We start from the raw sequence: 15,284 nt of genomic DNA on the forward strand, positions 1-15,284 counted from the left end.
GCTGCACTCCAGGCAAACTCTCTCCAAAAGACTTCCTAGTACTTAAATATGTATTCAATGTCAACCAGTTTCCCCTCTTCACAAACGTTTTTCTTCCCTTTACCAATCAATATTTTTATCTACTCTGTGTTTCGACTATCGTAACTTATTTTGCTGAATAATGACCAAACTATCTTCTACTTTTAGCATCTCATTTCCTAATCGCATTACGTCAGCATTGCCTGATTTGGTTCGACTACTTTCTATTACCCTCGCATTGCAATAGCTGATGTTCATCTTACAACCTCTTTTCAGGACACTGTCCATTCCATTCAAATGCTCTTCCAAGGTCCTTGCTGTCTCTTACAGAATTACGATGTCGTTGGCAAACATCAAAATTTTCTCTTCCTCCTGAACGTAAATGCAGTTCTCTCTCTCTCTCTCTCTCTCTCTCTCTCTCTTTTTTTTTTTTTTTTTTGCCTTACGTTACAGCTTGTTCGGTATGCTTGAATAACGCTGGGGATAGGCTAAAATCCTGCCTCATCCCCGCTCAGCTCTTTTTTTTTTTTCAGGTAGTTAGGCTCTTATTCAGCCGCCTGGTTTCTGCAAAGCTTGTAAGCTTGTGTATAAACCTTCCTTCCCTGCACATTACACCCGCTACATTCAGAATTACGAAGAGTGTATTTCAGTCAACATTGTCAAAACCTTCCTCTAATTCTACAAATGCTAAAAATTTTGATTTACTTTTCCTTAGTCATTTTTCTAAGATGACTCATGGGGTCAACATTTCCTAGGATGTTACTAAATTTCTTCTAAACTCAAACTAATCATCTCTGGGGTCGGCTTCAACCTGTCTTTCCATCTGTCGGAAAATAATTCATTGCAATGTTATGCAACCAAAGCTTTTAAACTGATAGTTTGGTAATATCCACACCTGTCTGCATTTGCTTTCTTTATAAATGGAGTTATAACACTCTTCACGAAATCTGAGGGCATTTCGCCCGTCTCGTACATCTTTCATATCAGTGGACTATGTTTGACACACCTGGCTCTGCCTAGGTTATTAGTAGCTCTGAAGAAATGTCGTCTTCTCAACGGACCTTGTTTCGAACAAGGTCTTCTAGAGCTCTGTCGAATTCTGCCTGCAGTATTACACCTCACATCCCATCTTCATTTACTTCCTCATTTCTGTCTGTGACAATACCATCAAGTTAATTTCCATTGTAGAGTCGCTCTATATATTCCTTCCAACTTTCAGCTTTATCTTATTCGTTTACTGTTGGTTTTTCATCTGAACTCATTATATTCATACTGCTGCTTCTCTTTTCTCAAAGAACCGCTTTCATTTTCATACAGGTGGTAACTACATTTCCTCTTGTTATGTTTGCATCCACCGAATTGTATTTGTCCTGTATCGCTTTCTACTTTCATATATTGCATTTTCTACCTATCTTTCAATTTCGCTTGCTTCATTTGCTAGCTTTTTATATTTTCTCTTTTTTTATCAGTTAAATTCAATATTTCTTTGATATCCTGGGATATCTGCGAGGCGTTGTCCTTTTACCTATTTGATCCTCTGGTGCCTTCAATGTTTCACCTCTCACAGCTAACTATTCGTTCTCTAATTTATTTGTTTCTCAAGTTTCCGTTCATCGTATCCTTTTTTGGAACTTTTAACGACGTATTCTTCTATCGATTCATCCTATTTTCAAAAAGCATATTTCCAACCTTTTTGATATGTCATCAGTTTTAATGTACAATTTTTAACCAATGAATAAAGGTCTGAGTCCACATATCGCTTGGAAATGTCTAACATTCGAAGACCAGGTTCCTAAATCTCTGTCTTCTTGTATCACTCTTTCTGGATGATCAAATTTCAAGGATACAATTGTAACGCTATCTGCAACTGTAATTCATCTGGTCCATTTGATTCAGTTCTGCTGACAAACGAGGATAACTAAACAATATATCTCTCTCAGCAGCAGCGGTCGTCCTTAGATATTATCTCGATATCGCAAAAGGAAATTTAACAAATGTAAGTTAGTTGTCAATGGATCATAATAGTAAACTATAAATAATGAGAAATTCTTCCTGTACGTTTCAACTTTTATTTATGATGGCTGGGCGATGCGTTTTTTGAACATATAAATGTATTCAAAGCTCAAGTCCTGAAGCGACAATCCATGTATTTTCTTCGTGTAGTAACAGTAAACAGAGCAGGAACCAGAATTTGTACCGCTCATTGAATCATCGCAATCCAGAAGAGGAACAACAAAAGACAGACTAACTCTTATAACAAGTTCGGGGATTTGGACAAGAGTCAGCGATATTATGTGTTGGCTGACATCGCTAGGAATCGTATACAGAGATACAATAAATTCATTAATAAAGAAGAAAAATAATTTCTCAATAAAATCTTAGTAATTTTAAGCAACACTGAAATGGTAAATACGCTGCCATCAATGGCGACACGAATCACATGAAGTATTATTGCTGGAGTCATTTCATAATCAGTGCTCAATCATCAGTTGAAACATAGATCATCTGTCGGTCAAGAAAGATACAGACATTGCAGTAGTTTCATCAGGAATCGTAGACGAATGTTTTTGTGGTGTTCTTCATCTAATTTACTTAATACCTAAGCGAGACAAAAAATTAACTTCAACTACATTCACAAGGAGGGATTCGTTTCATGTTACACAAAAGTTCTACAGACAAGTCTATAGCCCTACACAATAAGTAAGTAATGTTGTAGCAAAGTGGTTCGCATTTACAATGTCCCTAACTAAATAAATAAGTCAGGCAGTATTTACCAGTGAACATCCGATACCTTAAAGAATCTATCTCCCATGTATAAAACAACTTATGATGTCTGATTGCAAATGAGGTAATATGTTAAATATGTAACGTTAAGCATGTGAGCGAGAAAAAGTTTAGAACAGGTTTGTAATTGAGGTTAAAGCTTGTTGGAAGTTGCTAAGTGTTTTCATTATGAAACAAAGGACGAATTTAGTATGGGTACTTTGCGCTCCATTTTAATTGACCGAACGTTTTCTCGAATCACAATGTTTATGACGTCATTTCTCCTGAACTATGTGTCGTACAGTGATATGATTTCGCAGGTGCATTCAGTGATACATTTGGACTCTCTGTGCAGACAGAAATGTTAATAGTCGGATGTAAAGAAGTAAGAAATTAAAACGTCATGTCTGATGCTGAATTTTTTTCTCACGAACAGTAAGAATGTAAGTATTAACCTTGGCCCGTTCATTATTTTTGGGTGTGTCAGATAGAAAAGTTTTCTGAAAGGTTTGAAATCGTATGAATTTTGTTCGAAGTACCTATGAGCTCCAATTCAAATACTGCATGAGTAAAGTCTTCGTATTTGTGTGCCGTCAGTTCAGGCACTTCAAGAGAAACACACAGTTTCTAATTGTCGTACTTATCTCATTGTGTTAATGTCCTAACTTATGGTCACACCTCTTAATGAGTGGATCATGACAGCGTCTTAATTTTTTTTTTTAATCTTACACTAAATACATGAAATATCGAAAATCAATTTTTCTCCCCGTTCGCAGTTAGACAATAATTTAAACATAGTCAATCTGAATTGACTAAATTTAATTATTGACAAAAATGTAAATGGCATAATAACATTTAACTAAACAGCTAAATATTTTTAATTTTTATTATATTCTATTACATCTTGAGCAAAAGTTATAAACTGAGAATTAATTGACATGGTATCGTAAACAATTTTGTTGCCTTTGCCTTGGCAACCTAATTGTACTGCGCTGGCTCGCAACCTGACATTGATTCATCTCTCACAGGAAGCCAGGGTGAATGCTGGGGGTGGAGCATTTTAAATCGGAGTTATATAAGCTGCATTTAGTTATTTTGGTATTCATTTAACTGATGAAGTATGAAGACAATCGAGGAAGCGCATCAGGAACAATATCACTGAACTTCATCAGCTGTGGTGGAGTGAGAGGCTGGGCTGCGGACCGACTTCTAGGCAATGTTTCTGCAGTATGTTGTAGATACAATAGAAGAAACGTACGATTAGGATAACAATTGTGAAACACAGGGTCCTTCAAAGAAATGAAACTAATAATTTAGCGCAGAGGAACCTGTCTTGTCCTCCTTATTGTAAATATGAGGGAAGAGGTATCTAAAACAACACAATATACCCTTACACATTTCTATCGTAATTGATGGTATTTAATTCCCTTGATATATAGAGAATATAATAAATTACTATTTAAAATTATTTCTGATTAAACAATATTCTTTTTACATGTGTTAAACGTAACATGCAGAAAAAAGTTCAGTATAAATTCCTCTTTGTTCAATTTGTTGGTTTTCAGGTCCTACCCATGCAGAAGAAGGAATCCACAAAGCTATCTTCCCGATGTATGATGTTCGATAGAGATATATGCTGTTTGCTCTCTCATCATAGAGCGTGGTAGTGTCTCAGATGTCCTTGCTGCTTCAGTCTAAACGCTGTTGTTCAGAACCGCTACAAACCACTAATGCAGCGAACTGCAGTGGTGTGTACAGAGCCAAAATATCTTCAGTCTCACATTATAGTACGTTGAACTGAATGCCAACGGCGGCCCGCGAGTATACATTTTTGGGCGTTCACAAACTTTTAGATTCAAATAAACTTCAAAGTGCGAAATTACATCTTCTGTATAACAATTACGGTTAAGAACAAATTTATGCAACTGCCAGTAATAATAAAGATAATAATAATATGCAAAGCTTTTCTGACGAACAAGAGAATGTTTTTGTGAAATTTGAGAAGTACAGTTTAATGATGAGTAGTCATACGCTCCTGTCCTTATCGTAACCCAAATATTAACGTCATTCACCAAGTCTTATTTTCTGAACCAGGTAAACGGCGTAATTATTTTTTATGAAATGATAGTTAATATTAATGCACTTTACACTGTACTGTAGCTGCGCATTAAATAGAGAAAATTATATATCAGCATGACTGATACATCCTATTTATAAAGAAAAGCCATTTGTCTGTATTTCAATCGTCCAAGTGCCTAGATCACGCTATGATTGGTGTCTTAATACCATCCACAACTTTTTTTCTTGGGTGCAGGCATTGTCAATGCCAGAAGCCTATTCTCCTTAATTGTGTTTCGAAGAAAAGTTTTAATATTCATTATTGAGAAACAACTTTCAAATTCAACTGTTGCCAGAAGGATTGTTATAGTTATTCTCATTAGATCACTTAACTGTGGAAATGTGTCTAGACACAACTTCTTGTCTAGTAAAACCTAGAAAACTGTAACTGTTTCACCTGTGCGTTGAAAGTAGTGTAGACTACTTCTAGCTCTGTTCTCCGTTGGGTCTTCAAAAATCATTGATAACTATCAACAATAAAGTCAACTTCTCTCTCAAGAAAATTGATCGACAACAGAGAAAATTAGCTCACGTCTAATAATTTTCATACCACGAGTTGATACATGAATGAGAATCTTCCTGTCATATGATTTATTCTTGTGTCACGAACGTCTGCCGTATTTGCTGCTTGTTTAATATTGTCCTTTTCTCACAATTTGCTTTTCAGTCGCACCATATCTTATTACTTTAGTAATATATTCGAACTCCGGCAGGTACTGTCTAGTGGTTTGTTGTTTCAAGACACTCTTGTGACATCCTGAATAATATGTTTGGATTTGGCATGATCCTATGAAAAAGCAGAATAAGAACTCAGGGGAAATACAGAAGCGTCCGATCTTACCCGTCGGCTTTGACCCATGACGTCACAAATACCGCGGAAACGACTATAAACAATTCCAATATGGCGGATATAAAAACATCGCATACGTATTGTAAACACTGAAATACACAAGTTTCACAAAAAGCCTAATGATTGTAACGGGACAAGCGTGGGAAATTAGGGGTTTTTGGGTGCGGAGAAACTAAATATACAGAAATGTAGCCACCGACCGCCATTCAAAACCACGCAAAACAACGAAATAAATCAACATCACAAAACTGACCAAATACCAAAAAACACATTCCTATCCATAATCGGACACTTCCCTTAACCTATATAGCTCAACAGAACCTACCGATCACATCCCCCAATAGAAAACTAAGAAACGAAAGCTTCCCTTACACCTACATACATCGGCACTTATGCAGTTTAGCAGGTACGGAAAAAATTTTTCATTTTTTTTCAAAATTTGATCATCATGTGTCGTTATGCGGGGGGGGGGAGTCTGCAGTGCCCCCCCATCCCCCCACAGGCTTCATTAGTGTCAAATCAATATTTTCGAATCATAGGCGGCCGCTGCCGCGGCCGCATTCCAAAAAAAAACTCCCAACCTAACCTCGTATTCAGGGCTACGCTACAGATCAATGTGTAGGTCCCTTACGTCACGGGTCAAAGCCGACGCGTGAGATCGGATGTTTCCAACCTATACCCAATACACAAAACATACATAAATAACAAAAAAAAAAACTCACTAATAGAAATTCCGCTTCAAATCCAACACCTGAGCAACAGAAAACTGACCCCACCACACGAAACAAACGAAACAAACGAAAACCATGAACACACCACCAGAGAGCACGACAAACAAAAACAAGACATCTACAAACACGCCACAATCGCAAATCAAACTCCGCGCCGTAATGACGTCACACACCACAACACGCTTACGTCACGGGTCAAAGCCGACGGGTAAGATCGGACGCTTCTGTTGACCCCTTGTGACATCCTGAATAATATGTTTGGATTTGGCATGATCCTATGAAAAAGCAGAATAAGAACTCAGGGTCTTCTAAATTGGAGAAGCGGCTGCAAATTTCTCGTCTGGTTTCATCATGTGCGTGGTCAGAGAGGCTAATTTCTTCTAAACACTCGATCGGACATTCCTTCTTCTCTTTAATTGTGTTGACTGTTCGCATGTTAAGCACCTGTCTTGTAGCTACTATTCGTGGTAGTCTAGTTTGCACAGCTCTGTCTAGCACATTGGTTCTGTGTGACGACCTGGAGAAAAAGGTCAGAAAACCTGGGAAATGTGGTGTCACCGCCAGACACCACGCTTGCTAGGTGGTAGCTTTAAATCGGCCGCGGTCCATTAGTACATGTCGGACCCGCGTGTCGCCACTGTCAGTAATTGCAGACCGAGCGCCACCACACGGCAGGTCTAGAGAGACGTACTAGCACTCGCCCCAGTTGTACGACGACTTTGCTAGCGACTACACTGACGAAGCCTTCCCCTCATTTGCCGAGAGACAGTTAGAATAGCCTTCAGCTAAGTCCATGGCTACGACCTAGCAAGGCGCCATTAGCCTTACAGTGCTTGTATTTAAAGAGTCTCATTTGTATCGTCAAGAGCGATGTACCACAATGATGGATTAAAGTTAAGTATTACAGCAGCTACGTACTTTTATTTATAGCATTCATTACGTATCCTGTTTCAAACCTCACGCCAGCCGGCGTGTGTAACGCGTGCATTTCGGCTACTTCCGAGTGGCGTGGCTGTCTTGATACGCCACAACAGGAAATACGAACAAAAGATTGTCTCAGATTCGTTTATAGATGCAGCTTTTTGCAGGACCAGACCAAATTGTTCAGCACATCAGTGGATCCAAGGGTATACCTGCATGATCCTTACCCGAAGACTATCAACTATGCCCTCGCTCAGAAAGCAGCACCGTGACAGCATTGTGCCAACACTTTTTCCTACTTTGTATCTGCACACTTTTGCAAGTCAGAATTCATTGCCCCAAGTAATGTGTCAGCTCCTGTGCGTCAGCGTCAGATAAGGCACTAAATCTCTCCACACTGATCCATGACATTCGTATCTATAACTAGTCATCAACTGTTCCTTGGTAGGCACGTATGTCAATTCCTCCGACAATGCAGCCAAACAATGCACACTTAAAATCTCCTTCGTTATTATTTCTCTTTATACAATCCAGAAGTCAATTTTGAACTGTTTAGGGTGTACCTTCAAACACAATAGCAGCTTCTAAATGTTCCTTCACTGAAACGTCAACAGCGCTTTCTACATTTACAAGGCCACGAAACATTCATGTGATTTCTGATGATCCCGTCATTGTGAATATGTACAGCTAACTCCAACGCACCTCAGGAAATTACGCAGTCTATTATTCTGGAGAGTATTTTCTTTTACTATGCACTTGCTTTACTATGCACTTGTTTTCTCACAGACTCTCTGTAAACGCTGTCATGTTGCGTACTCGCATTAACTTCAGCAAGCACTGAGATTGTTCTCATTTTTGCGTAATTGGAAGTTTTCGTGCATTTTAATTTTTTCGGACAAACTTACAAGCTCCCTAACGTTTCAGTAAGTGCATTTCTTACGTTACACCCGCACAACCACTTACGCTTATTGTACACTTCTTTATTAAGCCAAGCTTATTAGACTGTCTCAATCGACGGATCTGGTCTGGGAGGTCCTAGTTCCTAGTTCCTTTACAGATAACTCGTCCTGGTAATTCAATTTTCTGTTAGTGCTTAAAATACGTATATTCAACAGAGTTGGCGTTGACAGTGCACAAGAAAGCCCATTCACTGTCCTGTGTGCGCAGTGACCAGCACAATAAACAATCTTCACAGCAAACAAACCTCAAATACAAACTGCCGTTTGTGGAAATGATTAAATTCAAGTTTAATGCCTATCAAAAAAATCACTTGACTGCAGGTAATAGAAACAGACTAAATTGGTGCACTCTCCTGTTAGGAATACAAAAGGATTACTGTTTTATGAAATCCAAAACTTAATTCACTATAACTTATTCAGAAACCCACAAAATCAGTTTCCTATCAGTATAAACGTAACATATATTGACGTCCGATCTAACTTTGTAATATAGTGAGTGCATTGGTATATCAGAGGAGTGTGCTACTAACTAGCGGGATTAATGCCAAGCGAACGCAGATAAACGTCTGGCGATGTGTGCTACAACCGAGTAGCACTGACGTAAACTTATAGTTAAGTGGCAAGGGCTAACTGTAAACGCCGTGAACTGCTAATGTTATTTATAAAATCTGTATGCGTTTGATGCATAACGCAATCACGTCACGCCAGTTGCCCATGCTCAAAAGCTCCTTCAAACGTGAATAACTGAAGATGTTGTCGTGATTCTGATGCCAAGTTGTATGGTGTCCAGACAACTAGCACTGAAACGTGGGGCTACAGACTTACGTGCCATATGTTTCAGGTTACTGCATCAGAAATAAATCCGGAAGGTCTCCCAAATTAGGTTTTCTCGTGCTTTGGTGCTCTTATGCTGTAGCCGCCGTTGTTGCATACACATATCTTCCAAATATTGCAAGTGGAGAAACTGCACTTCGCTAGCGTAACTGACTTGACATGAAACACGATAAATAAAGTGAGAAAGAAATCTGAAGCTAATTAAAATACCTACACTGAAAATGCACGGTAATTTTGATGCATTATTGGGTAATAGACCAAAAATTTTCGTTTCTGCATATTGAACTCTTTTCTGAGCCACGGAAAGCTTTAATAATGGATAATAATAGCAACACTGTAATAGCTATGGATCTAGCTAGACGTCTCTAATTGTAGTGGACTAATTATGACAGATTTTGCTAGCGAATATATGTATTTTGACATTGCAGTTAAAATACACTTCTGTCTGAAGAGATACCTACATCACATTCTTAGGTGAACAACACACAATATTCTTAATGCTTGGTTTTGTATAATCGATACTTTCTTTGAAGTGGTGAGTTACAACAGAAAATTATTCCATATCTTATCACTGAATGGAAATGTACCTAATATGTCAGGAGAATAATAGGTCTGTTTACAAGATTGGTATTTACACAAAGAACAAAAGCAGCTGAACTTGAATGTTTGAGACACTCGGTAATATGATTCTTCCAGTCCAAGTTTTCATCAATATGTACACCCGAAAATGTAGAGCATTCTACACAATTTAGTGATTCCTCCCAATGTCCTACATCAGATGATGGTATGACTGTTTGTTGTACAGAACTTAATACAGTTATTTAATTTCTTTTTTAAATTATGGACAGTTCATTTTCTGAGAACCTGTTAATAAGCCTTTGGAGGCAATCAGTTACAGAATGAGATTTTCACTCTGCAGCGGAGTGTTCGCTGATATGAAACTTCCTGGCAGATTAAAACTGTGTGCCCGACCGTGACTCAAACTCGGGACCTTTGCTACCCAGCTCAGTTGGTAGAGCACTTGCCCGCGAAAGCCATAGCTCCCGAGTTCGAGTATCTGTCGGGCACACAGTTTTAGTCTGCCAGGAAGTTTTATATCAGCGCACACTCCGCTGCAGCGTGAAAATCTCACTCTGGAAACATCCCCCAGGCTGTGGCTAAGCCATGTCTGCGTAATATCCTTTCTTTCAGGAGTGCTAGTTCTGCAAGGTTCGCAGGAGAGCTTCTGTAAACTTTGGAAGGTAGGAGACGAGGTACTGGCAGAAGTAAAGCTCTGAGTACCGGCGTGAGTCGTGCTTCGGTAGCTCAGTTGGTAGAGCACTTGCCCACGAAAGGCAAAGGTCCCGTGTTCGAGTCTCGGTCGGGCACACAGTTTTAATCTGCTAGGAAGTTTCATATCAGCGCACACTCCGCTGCAGAGTGAAAATCTCATTCTGAAAACATCCCCCAGGCTGTGGCTAAGCCATGTTTCCGCAACATCCTTTCTTTCAGGAGTGCTAGTTCTGCAAGGTTCGCAGGAGAGCTTCTGTACAGTTTGGAAGGTAGGAGACGAGGTACTGGCAGAAGTAAAGCTGTGAGTACCGACGTGAGTCGTGCTTCGGTAGCTCAGTTGGTAGAGCACTTGTCCGCAAAAGGCAAAACTCCCGAGTTCGAGTGTCGGTCGGCCACACAGCTTTAATCTGCCAGGAAGTTCCAAATCAGTTACAGTCTCTTGTGCTGCTTTCTTTCTAATGGAATTTATTATAACACTATCACCATCTGAAAAAAGTACCAACTCTGCTTGTAGAATATTAAGTGGTAGGTCATTCTCATTAATAAGGAATAACCAAAATTGAAGGAATAAATGGAATTGATGCCCGTGGGATTCCCTTTGTGATTTCTACACAGTCACTAATATTCTCTATTCTTCCAAACCTCATTAAATAATTGCGTAATATCTTTAGATTCCATTTGTTAAGTATGACTCATTCCTGCTTTGTATAGCGTCATAAGTTCCCTAAACCTTGAGTGTTTCTAAGGGAGGAAGATGATCTACACACTTAAATGCTTTGGAAAAATCGCAAAAGACACCAAATGCCGATCGTTTATTATTTAAGGCCTTGCTATTTGATGAATCGATGTATAAACAGCGTTCTCAATTGAACAACACTTCTGTAATGCAAACTGTGATATTAAGTGTGATTTAAGTGTGACCCTTTTCTTGAGTACATTGCATTTTCGAATGTATTGGAAAAAGATGCTAATGATATTGGACAACTACTGTTTAAGTCGTCTCTGACACTTTTCTTATGAGTAGATGTAACTATTCCATATTTTAACCTGGTATTACTTCTGAAGTTGGAACAAATTTTCACACCTGTATATGAAATACCATCAAAGCCATATGAGCTTTTGTTTTTTAGAATATTTGAAATTCTGTTAATTACAGTGAAATCTGTTGGTGCTACTTCTAGCTGTTTAAAGTTTTTTGGAATGACATTTTGAATATATGCTGTTTGTTCTCCAACTGAACTATTTAACCCTTGAGTGGTCGCATCAATTTTTGTAACACCAGTGGTCGTGTGGTTGACTCTGTCCACCAGCCATAGTTTTCACTAAAGATGTTCTACCATAATATGCTTGCTACTGAAAAGTAATAAGTTTATTTTGGTTTTTTTAATTAATACAAATACAAATTTTAATCTTTGACCTTTTTTATTTCTAAAGATACAGTTACAAAATCTAATTAAAGAATCCTAGTTTTTCATTTAACAATACACACCTAACATACAGAATAAATTTAAATCTCATTTGACCTGCATTTATTTCTCAGTACATGTTCTCATACAGCATTTATTGTATTATACTCTTTTTACTGAACATTACTGTTTCTACATAAAAACAGTTTACTCATCCTGTTCCTCTACCTCGTCCACAGTGCTACATGTGCACTTTTCACACACAACTGTGGAATCCTTCTTGCATACAAACATCTTACTGCGACTAAAACGTATTGTATTGACAACATTGTTTTTTCTGCCACACATAACGCAGCGACTCTTCTTATTGATTGGAGGTTCTTCTGGTAATTGAGGTTCTTGCTATTTATGAGGCGCCAAAAATATTTTAGGATCATTTGAAAGCATCGAAATGTGGGATCTTGTAACTAAATGATCTTCCATAAGTTGTTGGGACAACTATTTCAAAACTAGCCTCCTTTTTTTTGTTTCTTTTTTTTGGGGGGGGTGGGGGGGAGGGGGGTTCTGCGTTGCAGTGAAACAGTACTTGGGCACTGATACCAGTGATGTTTAGTAAAGCGAACCATAGAGCCATCGTCCTCCGTCTTGTTACTCGTGCAATAGAATATTTACTGGACATTTGGTCTACTGTGTGAATCCCTCCTGTTGTCACGTTGTAGTCCATGATAATCTATGGTTTATTGGTATTCTCATCAACTGTGCCTTCACTATGCATGTTGCTAAGCAGAACAACACATTGGTTTCTTTTGGGCACATATGACGCATGTGTGATATGTTTCTGTTATCCAAACAGTGAAGACCCAATGTTCCTGGATTTCAGAGGTATGGATTCCGGAGGGATATCCGTTTTATTTTTCTTCGGAGTCCCAATGCATGTGACGTTTCTCTGCAAAAGTGAGACTGCCAATGGATAACTAGTATACCAATAATCAAAAGTAATATTCCGATTTGATCCCAGCAGAGGTTCTGCCAGACGATGCACAATATCGCACCGTTTATGTGACACCTTCTAAGGGCCATCTGGTTTTGTTCCACAGTACGGCTCAACAGATGCTGTATAGAATGTTTTGGCATCGCAAATAGCAAAGAATTGCAAGCCGTACTTTGCTAGTTTGTTCGGTATGTACTGAACAACTGAACATCTGCCTCTAAAAGGCGTCAGCATCTCATCTACGGTTAAAAACTCTCCCAAACTACAGTTTTCCTTATAATTAGTGACATATTTGTCTAAAAATGACCTAACTGCAACTAATCGGTCGCTCTCGCGTCTTTGTGTTCTTGTCAATTTGTCGTAAATATCACGCTTCTGAGGAGAAATAAGAAATGTCTCTTACCTAGAAGCTTCCTTCCTATCTCTCTCTGTAAATTAGATGTTCTGTGATACTACGTTTCTGATATGCAAATTGGTGTATTCCACAAGTGAATCCATCATATATACACCAACAATCTTATTTAATGCTGTCACTTCTTTTGTAATACCCTTAGCAGACCTCTTCGGACCAGGTAGTATTTTTATTATATATTTTGAGGGCGTTTTCGCCGTTTTCGCTCTTACATTTTCCTTAGACCATTTAGTTTTGCCGTCTTTACCAACAAAATATGCACACACAAAATCAAAATTATCGTCACCATCTTCTTCATCCTCATGGCGTTGCATTTCCTCTAGAATATGTATATGTCTTCCTCCCTCTAAAGGAACTACTTGTAGAGGGCTATTACAAATGATTGAAGCGATTTCATAAATTCACCGTAGCTCCATTCATTGACATATGGTCACGACACACTACAGATACGTAGAAAAACTCATAAAGTTTTGTTCGGCTGAAGCCGCACTTCATGTTTCTGCCGTCAGAGCGCTCGAGAGCGCAGTGAGACAAAATGCCGACAGGAGCCGAGAAAGCGTATGTCGTGCTTGAAATGCGCTCACATCAGTCAGTCATAACAGTGCATCGACACTTCAGGACGAAGTTCAACAAAGATCCACCAACTGCTAACTCCATTCGGCGATGTTATGCGCAGTTTAAAGCTTCTGGATGCCTCTGTAAGGGGAAATCAACGGGTCGGCCTGCAGTGAGCAAAGAAACGGTTGAACGCGTGCGGGCAAGTTTGACGCGTAGCCCGCGGAAAATTGGCTCATGCCACAACTGGAGACCGACAGCGCCGACTTCATCTTTCAACAAGATGGTGCTCCACCGCACTTCCATCATGATGTTCGGCATTTCTTAAACAGGAGATTGGAAAACCGATGGATCGGTCGTGGTGGAGATCATGATCAGCAATTCATGTCATGGCCTCCACGCTCTCCCGACTTAACCCCATGCGATTTCTTTCTGTGGGGTTATGTGAAAGATTCAGTGTTTAAACCTTCTCTACCAAGAAACGTGCCAGAACTGCGAGCTCGCATCAACGATGCTTTCGAACTCATTGATGGGGACATGCTGCGCCGAGTGTGGGAGGAACTTGATTATCGGCTTGATGTCTGCCGAATCACTAAAGGGGCACATATCGACCATTTGTGAATGCCTAAAAAAAGTTTTGAGTTTTTGTATGTGTGTGCAAAGCATTGTGAAAATATCTCAAATAATAAAGTTATTGTAGAGCTGTGAATTCGCTTCAATCATTTGTAATAACCCTGTATTTCTGATTCACTGTTGTGATCACTAACTACTATTTGTACTTCTTCCCCGTCAGGCCAGTCAAATTCAGGACACTTGCTATCATCCGAATCTTCATTTAGAAGCCTTTCAGTCTCCTCCTCTGATAACACTTTTTTGAAAAAGCCCTAAAAGTATAAACAAAAGTAAAACATAGTTGCTAGTGAAAGATTTTAATCCAAAATAAAGATGGTATTCACAGTTACCAAGAAAAGAAATACTTACATCACAGGTCGCGTGGTTGACTCTGTACACGAAGCAGAACATGGTCAAAAATAAGCTACAACTGTTGTCAATGCGCGAGCGCTACAAACGCAGCAACAATACAAGTGAACGACAGAGATCCATCTTGAAGATAGGTGGAAGCCCCAGCACTGTAACAATGCGTATTTTGAATTCAGAGAGAAGAAATGAACCCTGGTTGGCCCAATCAACCAATGTGACCGCTCGAGGGTTAATCCTATTCCTGCTGCTACATTTAGAAACTGTTTGTTAAACGTATTCACAACTTGTGAATTATCAGTAATGACACTTTCATTTAGTTTAACTGTTACGGTATCTTGTACACTGACTGTCTGTTCTGTCTCCCATTTCACAATAACCCATTCAGCTTTCATATTTTCATACAAATTATAAATTTCTGTCCAAATGTACATCCTTCATGGCATTTTAATGAGTTTCCTAACAGTATTAGTGTA

The sequence above is a fragment of the Schistocerca cancellata genome, chromosome 1 (assembly GCF_023864275.1).
Source record: "Schistocerca cancellata isolate TAMUIC-IGC-003103 chromosome 1, iqSchCanc2.1, whole genome shotgun sequence".
Taxonomy (NCBI): domain Eukaryota; kingdom Metazoa; phylum Arthropoda; class Insecta; order Orthoptera; family Acrididae; genus Schistocerca; species Schistocerca cancellata.